The sequence below is a fragment of the Sturnira hondurensis genome, unplaced genomic scaffold, assembly GCF_014824575.4.
Source record: "Sturnira hondurensis isolate 20B ecotype Veracruz unplaced genomic scaffold, ASM1482457v3 Scaffold0010128, whole genome shotgun sequence".
Lineage (NCBI taxonomy): Eukaryota > Metazoa > Chordata > Mammalia > Chiroptera > Phyllostomidae > Sturnira > Sturnira hondurensis.
Window position 1 is genome coordinate 3,606,344 of NW_028082759.1, and position 14,474 is coordinate 3,620,817.

The 14,474-nt window shown below is 40.6% G+C and overlaps 1 pseudogene; it reads left to right on the forward strand.

Annotated features, from left to right (window-relative positions):
- Positions 1–1,706: 1,706 nt before the first annotated feature.
- LOC118995308 (ADP-ribosylation factor-like protein 3) lies at positions 1,707–5,027 on the forward strand (annotated as a pseudogene).
- The last annotated feature ends 9,447 nt before the right edge of the window (positions 5,028–14,474 follow it).

Sequence of the window (14,474 nt, forward strand, 5' to 3'; positions counted from 1 at the left end):
AGATTTTGGTCACATTTTCAAGATAATTATTTTTTAAACTGCATGATTTTTTCTAGCACTTTTGTTTTTATGTTTTATATTTAAATGTTTAGTCCTTATGGGCTCAATTTTAGAGTGAGGGATGAAGATTTAGCTACATTAGTTTTCCAAACACCTTATAAGTTATTTCAGCACCATTTGTTGAATACTTTTCCTTTTCCTCAGTGTTCTGAAATGTTAATGTATGCCAAATTTCAACAGGTACCCAACTCGGTCTCTGAGTCATGGAATTATATTTTTATGGTGGGACCATAGAGTCATAATTACTATGTTTTATATATCTTAAAATTGTTTAGCTTATTCACTCTTGTTACTCTTCTAGCTTAGGTTATTCCAAGTGATTCTTATGTTTGCATTTCAGGATGAATTTAGAATAAGTCTATCATGTTCCAAGCAAATAAACAAACAACAGCAACAATTTTCACTGGACAGTACCTGAATTTGTGCATTTAATTCAGGGACAATTCACTCCTTTCAAATATTGGCTCTTCCTATTCAATAACTTTGCAGATGGTTTTAGTAAAGTATGGTCATGCTGCTGCGTGGTTTTCTATTTTATTATTATTACTATTTTGAAGTACCAGTTCTTGGTTCTATTTGTCAATTTTATTATTTATCTAACTTTTACATTTATTTCAACCACTGTAATCCTCTTTATTTCAAATATGATTAAGTGCTTAATTAAATATTTTATTCTATGTCTTTTAGTAGGTAAATGTGATTAGATCTATTCTTTTTTCTATGAATATCATTTTAGATCAGTCACATAAGTTTTGATATCTCGAATTTTCATTTTCATTATCTAGATATTTGGCAGTATCAATGTAAATACCATATTTCACACAAGAATAATTTAAGGTAAATTTTAAATTTTCCAGGTGGTTAAATTTTTTAATTTTATTTTTATAATTTCTATTTTCATATTATTAATGCAATTGATATTTTTATTAAATTTATTGAAACAGTTTTTGTGCAATATAATAGGAAGCTTGAAAATAAGATGTCATCCTGTTTTTAGGCCTTTAAATTCAGCATAATGTCCTCTGTAGCTGCAAACATTCACCAGGATTTTACAATATCGCTGAGGTCCTATAGGCTGCACACGCAGTACCATGCTGTAGTCCATGAGAAATCAATGAAAGCTTTCAAACCCAGGAGAGAGATGGTCGGAATTGCCTGCTAGAGCAAGACCCTGGCCGAGGGGAGCAGAAGGAGGCTGGGATCGTTCTTTATTCGAGGAATTCTGCAGGAGGGCGGGGGGGGCGGGGGGGGGGGAGTGCAATGGCCAGGAGTTGATCAGTTGGGTGAGCATGGTGAACGGAAGGAGGGACTCCAGGCTAATACAGGCATGACCAGTGAGTGACGGTGACATTAACAAATGGGAGGAAATTAAGAGTCGAAGACGGTAAATTCGTTTTGTCCATGCTGACCCACGCTGCCATAAGTACGAAGTGCAGCAGGCACTCAGACAAACACTTCTGCAGTTAGAGGAGGCCTGAAGCTTATGAGACCGCACAAGGAGAGTCTATAGAAAGTGAAACCGAGTATAACAGCATGAATTGTGGGAAATACCACGATTTAGAGGGCCAGGGGGCAGCGGGGGCCAGGGGAAGGTGTGCAAATGAGACAGAGAAAGAGAACCAGGGGAACCAGGAAAGTTTAGGACCATGGAGTTGATACGGGAGAAAGAATCGGAAGCAGAAAGGAATGTGCTCAATGCGGCCTCCTGTATCCCACTGGGCTGGGGCTGTGAAGTAAGAAGAGGAGACTGACAGTGAGAAGCAGCTTTGGAGATAGTCTAGTCTAGTCCGGACCTCTCATCCTGCAGTTAGGAAACTGAAGTTCATCATTAACTACTGTTAGCAGAGCTGGAGTTAGAGCCCAACTTCCTGATAGAAAGACCAGGATTCACAAAACTGTCATCGAAGGCTGATACTTAAAACTACCTGTCATTGTAAATGTATACCTTTCATAGCTTTAACAGATGTTATGCAAGTTAATATTTTAATTTTAAAAGGTTGAATATCACAAATCTCATAAAATTGAAACATTTTAACGTCTTCCCTTTGGTATAGTGTTTGTGGCCAGTTTTGAAGGGAAGGATCATTATGTTTTTACTCTAGAGTAGAATTTAAAGAAATATATCGCATGTTCAGGATTCCATGTGAGATAGTCCTTCAGGGGACTGGAAGAGATCAGCCAAAAAAGCATATATGCACAGCCCACGGGCACAGACAACAGTGTGGTGAAGGCACCTGGGGGGGGAGGTGGGCGTTGGGGGGCTGGCTGAAAGGCCGCAAAGGGAAGGAAATGGGAGGCATCTGTAATAGTGTCAACAATAAAAAAAGAAAAGAAACAGAAAGTCAATTCTTGTTCCACAGATCCTGAAGACTCATGAAACACAATCCACAAAAACAAGCAGCCTGGTATTTACAGGAAACAGAAACTTAAGGAAGGTAGTATAAAGCATATTTCACTTCTGGTTTTACTGGTGCAGTGGAAGCAGTGAAGAAGAGGGTTGTATTCTGTCACCTCGGCCCTGGCAGTGTTGCGGGTGGTGTGGCGGTTCAGGGAAGGAAGGATTTTTGTGGATGTTCGATGCAGTATTTACTTGCAGTGATAGTAACAGCAAACAGAAATATTTTGTTGAAATTTTTATATTCTATTAGATAACCCAGATTTCTTTACTAGTATATTTTAAGATAACTTTTAAATAATAAAGCACTTTATAAATCTAGACTTAACGTAGCCATTGTGCAGACTCACTATTTCCATTCTCTTGGGTTGTTTGGGGTTTTTTTAGATTTATTTTTAAAATAGCTTTAATTTAATCAAGGAGGAGAAAGATGTCAAAACATGGTACCAATTTAATTATGTTTCACAAATATACTAAAGATACCTAATTTAGTTCCTTATGTTAAAATTCTTACGGTCTAAGGTAATGTCCAGCTTTTAGAGGAGTCTGTGTGCACAGCAAACTCTGCAACTTTATCCACACAGGAAAAAAAGGCAATGGCTTTAACAATTTATTAAAATACAAAGATGACACCAGATGCCACAATTTTTTTTATTTTCACAATGTTATTGCATTCTTGGCATAAAATGAAACAAAGCCCCAAACATAAATGGTCAAGCACACTGACCTAGAGGTCCGTGTTGCTCCTGAACATTTCTCTGCACCAGAGAGAAAGCACCAGTGTTGTGTGCTTACTCTGTGAAAGGCACTGTGGTAGCCAGGACAGGGCACAGCTGCACCTTGTACCCACACAAGAAGCAACAGTGTGTCTCGGGAGCTGAGTGCTATCTGAGCCGAGCGGTGCCTCTCTGCTGCCCTAATCCTTACTATGTACCAGGTCAAACCACTTTTTTGCCTGCTCATTTCATTAAAAATAAAAAAGAAATAGTAGTCCATTACTGCAGTAAGTGCCCCAAATACAACTCCTGAGAATTTCCTGAGAAAGAAAGAAGTGCTCCTGGAATTAGTCTGCTAACAGAATTCTAGCATAGTCTTATGAAAGGTAGTTTTCTTATGGACCATTAAGAAAATGCCTTGAAAGGATGAGGGATTTATGTATTTGAAACTTGGTGGAAATTTTTCTTTCCAAAGATGACACTTCACTGATACTTATAAGAAGACAGGACAAGATAGATTAGGCTAAACTAGGGTGAGGTCTTCAGTTTGAGAGCATCTATAAAATTTTGTTAAGAATTCAGCAAGTTGTTTTTCTTGAGATATAAAGTCAAATATCTAAGCTAAAGGCTATTCAGCTACATTTTTGTAATTCAATGAATTAGAATAAACAAGAGCAGTGAATTACCATTGTGATTTCCTAAAGTGATAAACGTATAACAATTTTTTTAGAATGATTTTAATTTCTGTGAAAAAGGTTTAGGCAATGGATATGTTAGGCAAATAAAGAGGATCTGGTAAAGTACAGCAGAGGAAATATAATCAATAATATTATAATAATTAAGTATGGTGCCAGGCAGATACTGGAAATATCAGAGGGAACACTTTGTAAAATATATGACTGTCTAACCACGATGCTGCACAACTGAAACTAATACAAAATAATACTGAATGTAAACTGTAACTGAAGATATTTTTAAAAATTAGAAAAGAATTCTGGGGATCTTTGCATAGGAATATGGAACATTCTCTATAATCAAATTGCCTCTTATTTGTTGGGTCCCATAGATACTAAATTTATTCTGTTTTTAAAAACAGGCATGTAAAATATTTCAGAGTAAGTGAGGAGGAGGGAGTGGGCTTACTCTCAATCTTAATGTAAATTGAAAAGTGCACCAACCAGGAGGCGGGGCTCCCTCCCCTGGCCTTGGATAATGCCGGGCAGTTCTGCTCTCCGGAAGCAGCTCCCATCTGAAGACATCAGCCACATCACACCACATAGGGTTTTAACACCAACGGTGTACAATCACAAGGTTTTAAACTGAATGTGTGAGGCATGGGCGGGCAGAGGAAAATCAGACCACACTGCAGGAATTGTTTTGAAAAAAACTGATATTCTTATACATGTCATTGATAGAGCAAACAAACAAAAAAAAAGATTTGAAGAGGTGGGTCAGGAACTAGCCAGATGATTGGAGGAAGAAAAGCTGAGTTGTGTTCCAGTGCACAGGCATCTTTGCTATATGCAGGGTGTGCTCTCGAAGCCCCTGCCTCTGAGATTGCCAGAAGGACCCGCCATGACCACGCCTGGCAGATCCGGCCCTGCTCAGCTCTCCAAGGAGACAGGGCTCAGGACGGCAACAACTGGGCCTGCGAAAATGTCATCGCACAGAAGAAATAAAAGCTAGACAAATGGAGGCTCGGGAGCTTCGGGAGCTGAATTCTGTCCTGAAAAACACTGATTTGCTGCTTTCTGGCCAAATGTTTTTCCATCTGAGCATATAGCCACAGCTGTTTGAAGACAGGCAGCAACACATTTTAAAAAGAACCCCCATTCTAGCAGTTGATTTCACTGATCTCTGAGGCAGCTTCATTTTTCAAATAAAGGAATTACATTATTTTCTCAAAATAAAAAAAGGTTGAAATCATATTTTTTTAAAAAAAGACAGAGGATCTGGCCAAGGATCTGGACCTGGGTAAGGCAGTGCAGTGCACACATGGCCACACTTCAGAGCTGGACTTGCCCCCCACCCTTCTAGGGGCTGCTGCCCCTTCCACACTCAGGAAGTCCCTCTGCAGGACCATCTTTCCACGGCTGTCACCTGTCACCACACACAAGAAGACGCCACAAGCAGAAAACCCCCATAATCCTGCTACTGCTATTTGTCAACATCCAAACCGACTGCTCCAATCTGCACCCAAAAAGCAGATGCTCTCCACACAGCTTCTCAATATGGACAAAAAAGGGAGCTCATGGCCCCCTGGGGTCTCTGTGGAGACTTCAGGGAGGGGAAGAAATGTCCACCATTCTGCTTGCCCATGGAAGCAGCAAACACAGCAATTCCAGATCCCATGTGAGTGCATCTGATGGAGCCTAAATGAGGGCTGGAATCTAACCTAGGAAATACAGTCTTATAGTCCTTCACCCTCTTCACTCCGGGAGGCAGACAGATGATAGATGATCAGCATCAGTCCACCAAGTCCATCAGTTCCCTCCTGTTACTCAGGATCTGTCTCCCGATACTTAATCTTCCAAATCAGAACGTCAGCACCAAAAACAGGCCGACCCCTAAAATAATCCAACTCATCCCTAGGGAACATTTTAATTTCGCCTTCCTTGTCAAGGTACAGTTTGGCTGTATAGACGTCTAGGATACTGACAAGTTACATTAGAACATGGAAACTATTGCTTCGCTGTTCGGTAGCCACTTGATTGCAGGCACTAAGAAATCCGTTGCCCGTCGAGTCATCCCTCCTCCATAACTTACTTGACGCTTCTCTCTGGTGAGCTAAGATTTTCTCTTCTTATTTGATATTCTGCAATTTTGCTGTGGTTTTGCTGGCCATTATTTTTCTCTTTCTTGAGGGATTGGTTTGCTCCTTCAACCTGAGAACTGCCTTCAATTCTAGGGAGTTCTGAACCATTATTTTTTTTAAAGATTTTATTTATTTATCTTTAGAGGGGAAGGGAAGGAGAGAGGGAGAGAAATATCAATGTATGGTTGCGTCTTGTGAGTCCCCTGCCGGGAACTGGCCTGCAACCCAGGCATGTGCCCTGACTGGGAATTGAACCGTGATCATGTGGTTCACAGGCCCGTGCTCAATCCACTGAGCTATGCCAGCCAGGGCCTGAACCATTATTTTTTTAATACTACCCTTTGCCCTATTCTCTTACCTGTTTCTTTTCCTGGAATTTTATCAGCATATGTTGATAGAGTTTTAAATTTATCTCCTTTAGATCTTAGCATCTCTTTTATATTTTTCATACTTTTATGCTCAATTTTATTGTTTTTTCATCAAACTTTCAAATAATTATTTTTCAATTCAAAGATTATGTTGTTTACTCTTATTTCCATTTTTGAAGCTTTACTTTCTACAAGTTTTATTATTATTAAATATTCTTTTTTGGTTACTTTTTGAAGCTGCCTCTCTTTTTGTATATGTCTACAATATGCATGCAAACTCTCCTATTAACTGCATTCTCTGACTCTTGTTCACGTCTCTTGTTTCTGCCTATTAATCATCTTCAGCTGTATACGGGGGAGAAGTCTATTTTCCAAGGGAATCCAATGTCCTCCGGGTCGTCAGACAATGCTCCAGGCAATTTTGGGTTTTCTTCTTGCAAGAGCGTGTGCATTTCGCCAATCTAGCACCAACGTTGGGTGAATTTTTCTCTTGGTCAGTGGTGGCGTCTAGCTCCAGCTTCTACAGACATGGGGTCCTAGTCAAGCCTTCATGTCGCATCTAATTCACTGACCTGGGTTTATGTTAATTTACCTGAGGACTCCACTTTCTTTGAAGCTCAAGTATATATTTAAGGGTTCTATTTGCAATTTTTATATATTGAAACTTGAGAAAGACTTCCCATATCTACTTTGGCTGTCATAGCCACCAGAAGCGTTATGTCAATCACATGTTTGTCTTCCATATGTGCACTGAAGAAGAAAAAAGGCAGCGTCAGCATCCCTCTGGAACTTGATGAACCAGAGCTGATAGTAATGAGACTCTTTCTTTACATGATTTCCCTTTTCAGTTCACGGACAGGAGAAGGCCACTACATGGAGAAACAGGAGAAAGAGCGTCCTTATTTCCCCTGAACATGCTCTTGGCTGTACCTGGGAAAATCTTATTTTGGAAGACGAATAAAATGTCTGTCTATGTCAAACACATTTGCAAGTAGGATGCAGATGTCACAGGAACTTGTGGAAAGAAAAAAGTATTTCTTTTCATTATATAACCAAGGATTCTGATAAACAAAAAGTTAATGAGATGAAGCCCAGTTGTTGAAATTCCTAATAATGTGCAAATACAGTTGTCACAGGGGAAACCCTTTCAGCACCTTGTCCTGCTTCAAAACTTCACCTTAACCCTGGCTGGTGTAGCTCAGTGGATTGAGCGCAGGCCTGTGAACCACACAATCACGGTTTGATTCCCAGTCAGGGCACATGCCTGGGTTGCAGGCCAGTTCTTGGCAGGGGACGCATGAGAGGCAACCATCCATTGACATTTCTCTCCCTCTCTCCTTCCCTTCCCCTCTAAAGATAAATAAATAAAATCTTTTAAAAAAAAACAACACTTCACCTATAGCCTCCTCTGCCTGCTCCCCCGTCAACACAAAAGTGACTTCATGCAAAAGTGCTTCATCCCAGAGCTTTGTCCGCCCTAACATGACAACTGACCAAGACGACGCAGGCAGCCACACCGTGTAATGGATGCACAGTGCAAGGGAGCGGGACCCATATATGGCCCACTGGCCTGCCTCGGACACTGCGCTGTGACTCTCCCTGGCATGCAGCCAGCTGGACAGAGCCTTCTCTGTGGTGTAGAAAACGGCACAGGGACCTGAGGGAGCTCTTCCTCCACATGACATCAAAGGGGCATTTCTAGTTCCCCTTTAAAAAGAGGGGAGAGTCAGTAAGTTTGAACCTTCGTAGACCCAAAGTCCCTTCTAGCAGTTAGATGTATATGGGCAACTACTTACGTATTCACACTGTCTCCTTCATTTTCTCTTCTGGTGTGATTTTGATACTGTTGTCTTCATTTGTAGAAGTTAACTCACTACCTCTTCTTCAATCTTCTAACAATGCAATGTCAGGCTCAAGGAAAACAGTAAAGGTATAAGAGAGAACTGGAGATTACTACTCCAAAATTAATTTCTTTGTTTTGATTTCAGTAAGTTACAGGACCGATGCAGGTGTGCTGAATTGAAAAATGACCAGAAAAACATTAGCAAATGTAGGTTAGCTTCTTTTATATAATATTAAGGAAACCACCACTAAACACAAATGCCTTTGCAATTAAAATGCATCATGGTTTTATTGTTGTCCCTGTTAATATCAAACATTACATAGTGAATGAAGTGATTTTTCAGAAGTAATACTTTGTCCTAAATGAGAGATGAATACCAGGAATTTTTTTAGTGAAGTAGCCTCCTGTCTTTTAAGATTAAGCTTCTAAGTCACTTATTTCTCTCTTCTGGGGATAACACACTAGAACTTGGAAATGGGCCATTTGCAGGTGTTTTAGAATGAAAATATGTGTTCTCTTAGCAAAACAATGTGAATATATGTCTCAACCCAGGTATAACTCTGTTGACTATTTTGAAGATTTTTGTCCCCTCAGTAGATTTAATTGTCTTGTAACTCTGCACTTGATTTTTACCTTCTTGAAATGTGTGTGTGCGATTGGCCAAAAAATTCTCAATAGATATCAATCGGAACTGCATCTCCTACATGGTTATTGATTCAAGCAGGAGAGTAAACTTCAAGAAAGCCCTGGATTGGGTTTGGATTTGGGTTTACCATGCATTGGTAAATAAGTGTATTAGCATGTTGACTCTGGGACAGTGTCAGACAGAGAAATAAACACTTTCACATGCCAAACCCTATTCTGGGTTCCGGGGTCAGTGTTGTGGTCTCACTCTGGGTCACATGCAGCCTCCCTTCCAGTGAGAGAGACAGAAAATAAGCAAGTAAGTGAAGAAACCCACACATCATTCACAGAAATGTCAAATAGCTCTAAGATCAATGAGGAAGATCAAGCAGGTAATGCAATGGTGAAATGAGAGGTGGAAGTGAGGGGCTATTTAAATTGGATAATCCAGAAAACACTTTCTGGACAGGTTCTATTGCACTGAGGTCTGAATTTCAAGAAGCCAGTCCTGAGGAAATTGGGGAAGAGGACTCCAAGCAAAGGGAAGCACGAGAGCATGGGCCCTGAGGCAGAAAGACGCTTGGAACAGTGAGCAAGAGCAAGAAGACCTGCCCTGACTGGTGTAGCTCAGTGGATTGAGCGAGGGCCTTGGAACCAGACGATCGCTGTTCAATTCCCAGTCAGGGCACATTCTTGGGTTGCAGGCCAGTTCCCGGCAGGGGCCTGTTCCCAGCAAGGGATGCACAAGAAGCAACCATACATTGATGTTTCTCTTCCCCTCTCCTTCCCTTCCCCTCTAAAAATAAATAAATAAAATATTTACCAAAAAATAATAATTAAAAAAAGAAGAAGAAGACCTTGTGAATAGAGTGCATGAGGGAGGGAGGGAGGGAGGGAGGGAGGGAGGGAGGGGTTGCAGATAGAGACTGGACAGGTGGGTGACAAGACCACCCGGGGCTTGGTACATGTCAGAAAGCACTTTGAACTTGATTTTAAATGTGACAGAAGGTCAGTTGGGGATTTTCAGTAAAGATTTCCTCAATTGCATTTATATGATCCCAATACAAATTAGACTCAACTATAATCTTTTCACTTTGTATCTCATTCATAGCATTTACCATAACAGGTGTTTATTTATTTGAGAGGCTTTTTGTGTTTCTTATATGCCTCTGCCTTCTCCCTGTAAGCTCTAAGAGAGAATGAAAGGGACTATGTTGTTTACTGTGGAATATCCAGAAGCTAACTGAGTCTAGCACACACATCTTGGATGGTCAGTATGTGCATGCACTGGTAAATAAGTGACCGAACTGACTGAACGCTGATTTACAATTCTTTTTCAGGTCACCAGACACTGAAATGATCCTCTCCACGTAATGACTATGAGATAGTGTCACCAGGTGAATTGAGACACATTTTTATGTACTTTTCCATATTTGAAATCATCGTATTTGTTTCTGGTAAGACAGAGAGAGCCCAAAGAATAAAAAATATATATATTTCTAACACAGAAAGAAAATAAAGCTGTATCAGAAACTCCACAGGTAGGACTTAATAGCTTTTGTTTTACATGGTAGGAGCTCCCTAATGGTTTTGGTCACAAGTTGCATCTCAGTGGACGGAACAGACTAAAACTACATCAGTAAGGAAAAGAACTGAAAGGCTTTCATGGCCATTTCCTTTGGGTGATTCTGCCCTGAATAGAACCATTACAGCCTAAAATGTCAAAACAATAAAACCCACAGTAGCTTTGCTCAAAGAGAGACTCTCAGCTCTGAAGATATTTAGAATTATTGCAGCAAATTGAACCGGTGCGTGTCTTCCTAGAAAGAGAACATTATAGTAACCATTTACCCCGGTCAGGGCCCACCCTCTCTCACAAGGGGCCGCAAGCAGGCTCCATCCAAACCTCCAGTCTACGTGTCTGTGTGTCTGTGTGTTTCAGAGCTGGGATAAGGCATACTTTTTCAGAACCTTCTTTTTAAGTGCCACCAGCCACCAGCTCATGTTTGAATTTGCCAGGGGAGACCACGAAAAACAAATAGAAGAATGTGTACCTAAGCATCTGTCCTTTATGGTCCCAGGGACGTAGAGAGAATTCTCATTATCAAAAACATATCTCATTATTTAACATTCTCTGAGAATCCCTGCTTTTCATCTGTCCACTAGAATTACCACAAATTCAGTGGAAAAGGTAATATACTTTCATATATTCACATGCTCTCAGATATCAATAATCATCTGTTTTCATAATGTCAGAGCCTTTTGTCACAACTTTCCTGGGATTGTCTCTGCTTAGAAAGTTACACTTACTCCTAGAAATAGCATCATGATACCTGAAAGCCTCAGGAGAGGAGATAAAAATAATATAAATGCAGAGAAAAAATATCCTGCAGAGATCACTTGGGGGTAAAAGGCCAGTGGATTGTTCATTGTTTTCATGCTCAAAGGAAAACTTGAAAAAGTTTTCGAAAAGGAATCTGTCTCCCAACACTGACTACATTTCTCCCCGATTCAATGTAGTCTTTGGAAACTGGTGTAAGGTGATTAGCCATAAATAGTTGTTTGGTTCCTGCTACAGGCCAGACCCTGTGCTTGGGGCAGAAGATACAAAGATAATCAAGACCAAGGCTCCGCTCTCCTTTTATACTGACCCCTGGGGAGACAGAGGGCAAATTAACAATTGCAGTGTAATTCATCTCCTCAAGAGCAGGAACTTGCGATGTTTTTATGTAATTCTCTATTGCTAGTGTCTAAAATACTGCGAGGCATACAGTATCTGCTCAATAAACATGTGTTGAATGTTACGTAAATACGATAATTGATGTAAAGGAATTACCTCTAACAGTTGGCTACACACAAAAGATGGTACCTGGGTTGAGACTTGAAGCATTTGCAGGACACTGCCAGGTAGGCGGGATGCTCACAGAGAGAGGGTGTTCTTGGCACAGAAGAGCATTCCTAAAAGTTCAGGAAGACAGCAGCATCTGGTGAATATAGGCTGGTTTGTAGAGATGAGCATGAAACTCAACAGAGAAAGCCCCAAGAGATGAAACTAGAAAGTTTGGCAGGAGCCATATTGATAAAGTCCAATTGATTTCTGAAAAATATTTAAAACTGAACCTGCAAATGACGAAAATAAAAACACTGAGAAATTCTGATCAAGTACCATATTCTAGTTTATATGTACTACACACAGCAGCTAGGGAAGAGGGCAGGTAAGTTCAAGGTGCCAACACTTGAGTCCAGGAGACCAACTGGGAGCCATTACAAGGTTGCCTGTGAGGGACCACGGTGCTGCCCTAGGGAAGTGAGGGTGGGGATGAACTTGACAGGAGGAACGCAGTGTTTTTTGAGACCAAAGGACTTGGAAATTGGGTCTGGAAGTGAAGAATGGAAGAGATGTCTGGGTTTTTCTCTTGAGAGCTGGGCAAAAGCAGTAGACCTGGAGGGACCCTCAGGCTAATCTGACCTCCGCTTATTGTTCTAAGAGTGTGTGACTCTCGTTCACAGACGGGTGTGACTGGACTGGGCAGAGCGTCGCTGACAGACCCAACCCAGGGTGATCTACCACAGCAGCTGAATCAAGGAGGTCGGGATAATTCTTTTACCTAAATACGTACAAACCTGGATGGTGCGTGCCATGGGCAGTGCTAGTCCCGCCTAAACGTTAAAGAGCTGCATGTTCTGGTAAATTTTACAAAATCACAAAACTTCCTGCAAAAAAAAAAAAAAAAACAATCCAAAAGACTGAACCTTACACGCACACACACAAAATCACAGGATCAATATAGAGTGTGCTGGATGAAGCTTTGCTGTCCATTTTTTAAATATTCTGTCCTAATGTACCTTGAGGCCATAACCTGGGTCCTCCACTTTGTGCTGGTCCGTAACAGAAGTTGGTTTCCCCATCTAGCACAGCAGCACAAAGGGAGAGTCTGAAGCATCCTCGAGGGGACCCTTGCGAAGACCCACAGCATCTCCATCACCTGCATCCTGAATCAGGTGCACTTCAGAGTGTGCGTTACATGGCTAATAATTCACCTCGTTGGTGGCAGAATTCTAAACTGAAGCTTTACTACATGCTTGAGCTGAAACAGCTAACTGCTTAGCCTCATGCTTATATACTATATATTTCTTCTTCAGGAAGACTATAACCCTTTTATAGGCAAAAGATGAAAGTAACATCGTCAATGCATTTTGGATGCGACTACAACAGCCTGGGGATTGTGGGGGTGGGGGCAATATAAGGGCTAACTGCCAACAGGAAAAACACAATAAAAAAATGGAGCGATTACAACTTTTAGAAATGATCCACCCTGCAGATATTAAGTCATCTGCAATACTGTAAAATATTTATCATTGGGATAAAGCCAGTTGAGTTTAAAACAGTTTGTCCAGTGATAGGTAGAGTTTATTTTAATTACAAGTTATCTAGAAGCTTGAGATTTTTTTAGTCCTAAAATTTTAATTCTACCCAGGACATTTTTAACATCTATGTGACTTTTTTTCTCTATTTTTAATTACAATAGTTAGAATGTATAGGCTCTCAGAACAAATAAGGATATATTTCCTTGAGCCACCTACTTTTCCCTTGGATAGCTAAGATGCTTTTCCTAACTTTCAACCCCTAGAATATTCTATGTATAAAAAGAATAAAGTTAAAGTAGAAAGATAAGAAAAATAAATTCTTGATTTGTTTTGAGGATGTGTTCTCTAGCTGATGCAAAATCAGTTACACAGTAGATCACTTGCTGAGCAAAAGCAACACCAAATTATTTCCCTCAACTGTCTTTCCTATAAAAAGTAAGTCCTGTTAAAATTTAAATAAATCACTGTGGAGATTCAAGCTTATTTAGTCACAGGTGAGCAAATTTACCCTGAAGACCAAGTAGAATGTTTGACTAAAGCCAGGGACCAGTTGCAGCTGTGGATTAAAAATGATCCACAGTGGCCCGAGGAAAAGCAAATAAACATTACATCAGTGAACCCTGGCTTTCCGACACTATAAAACGTTAAGGCCAGAAAACTTTTGTACTTACAAGAAATGTTTTCAAAGTGAGTGAGAGCTCTAAAATGCAAGAAACATTACGTTGAGATTCCAATTGCCCTCTGGTGAGAGGGCAGTCTGATAAGAACTTTGCACCTTAATAGCTGCTAGCTGAGATCATTCTGTGTGCTGGGCAAGCCAAACAAGCTGCTAGCCAATCGGGTTCCCTCTTCCCGCAATGCCACAGAATGCCTACCACATCCACAGGCTTCCTCAGCGCAGCTCATGGGACAGAGTCACAGCCGGCTGGAGCGGGGTTGAATGTCGGACGCACAGAAAGTACATCCACAGGGTGTTCGATAGCCAATGACATAACCTGATCACAGAGGTCTGCCAAGAGTTCAACAAGTCTTGTAAAGTTTTTCTGTCTTTTTTGGATGTGTATTATCAGCCAAAGGAGGAAGCAACAGGTGGTAGGTTTAAAGCACCTGGGTGATGCCCACCTGTTAGATAAACTAAGGCAAAGCACCTGATGAGCCACGTAAAGAAGGTGCCTCTGTACTGCATAGCAAAGGAATCATCACTCACCACCGTAAAACTTTTAACTTCTATTTTTTATCATCTGTAATAAAAAAAACTTGGTAATTTGGTATGTGTATAGAGAGA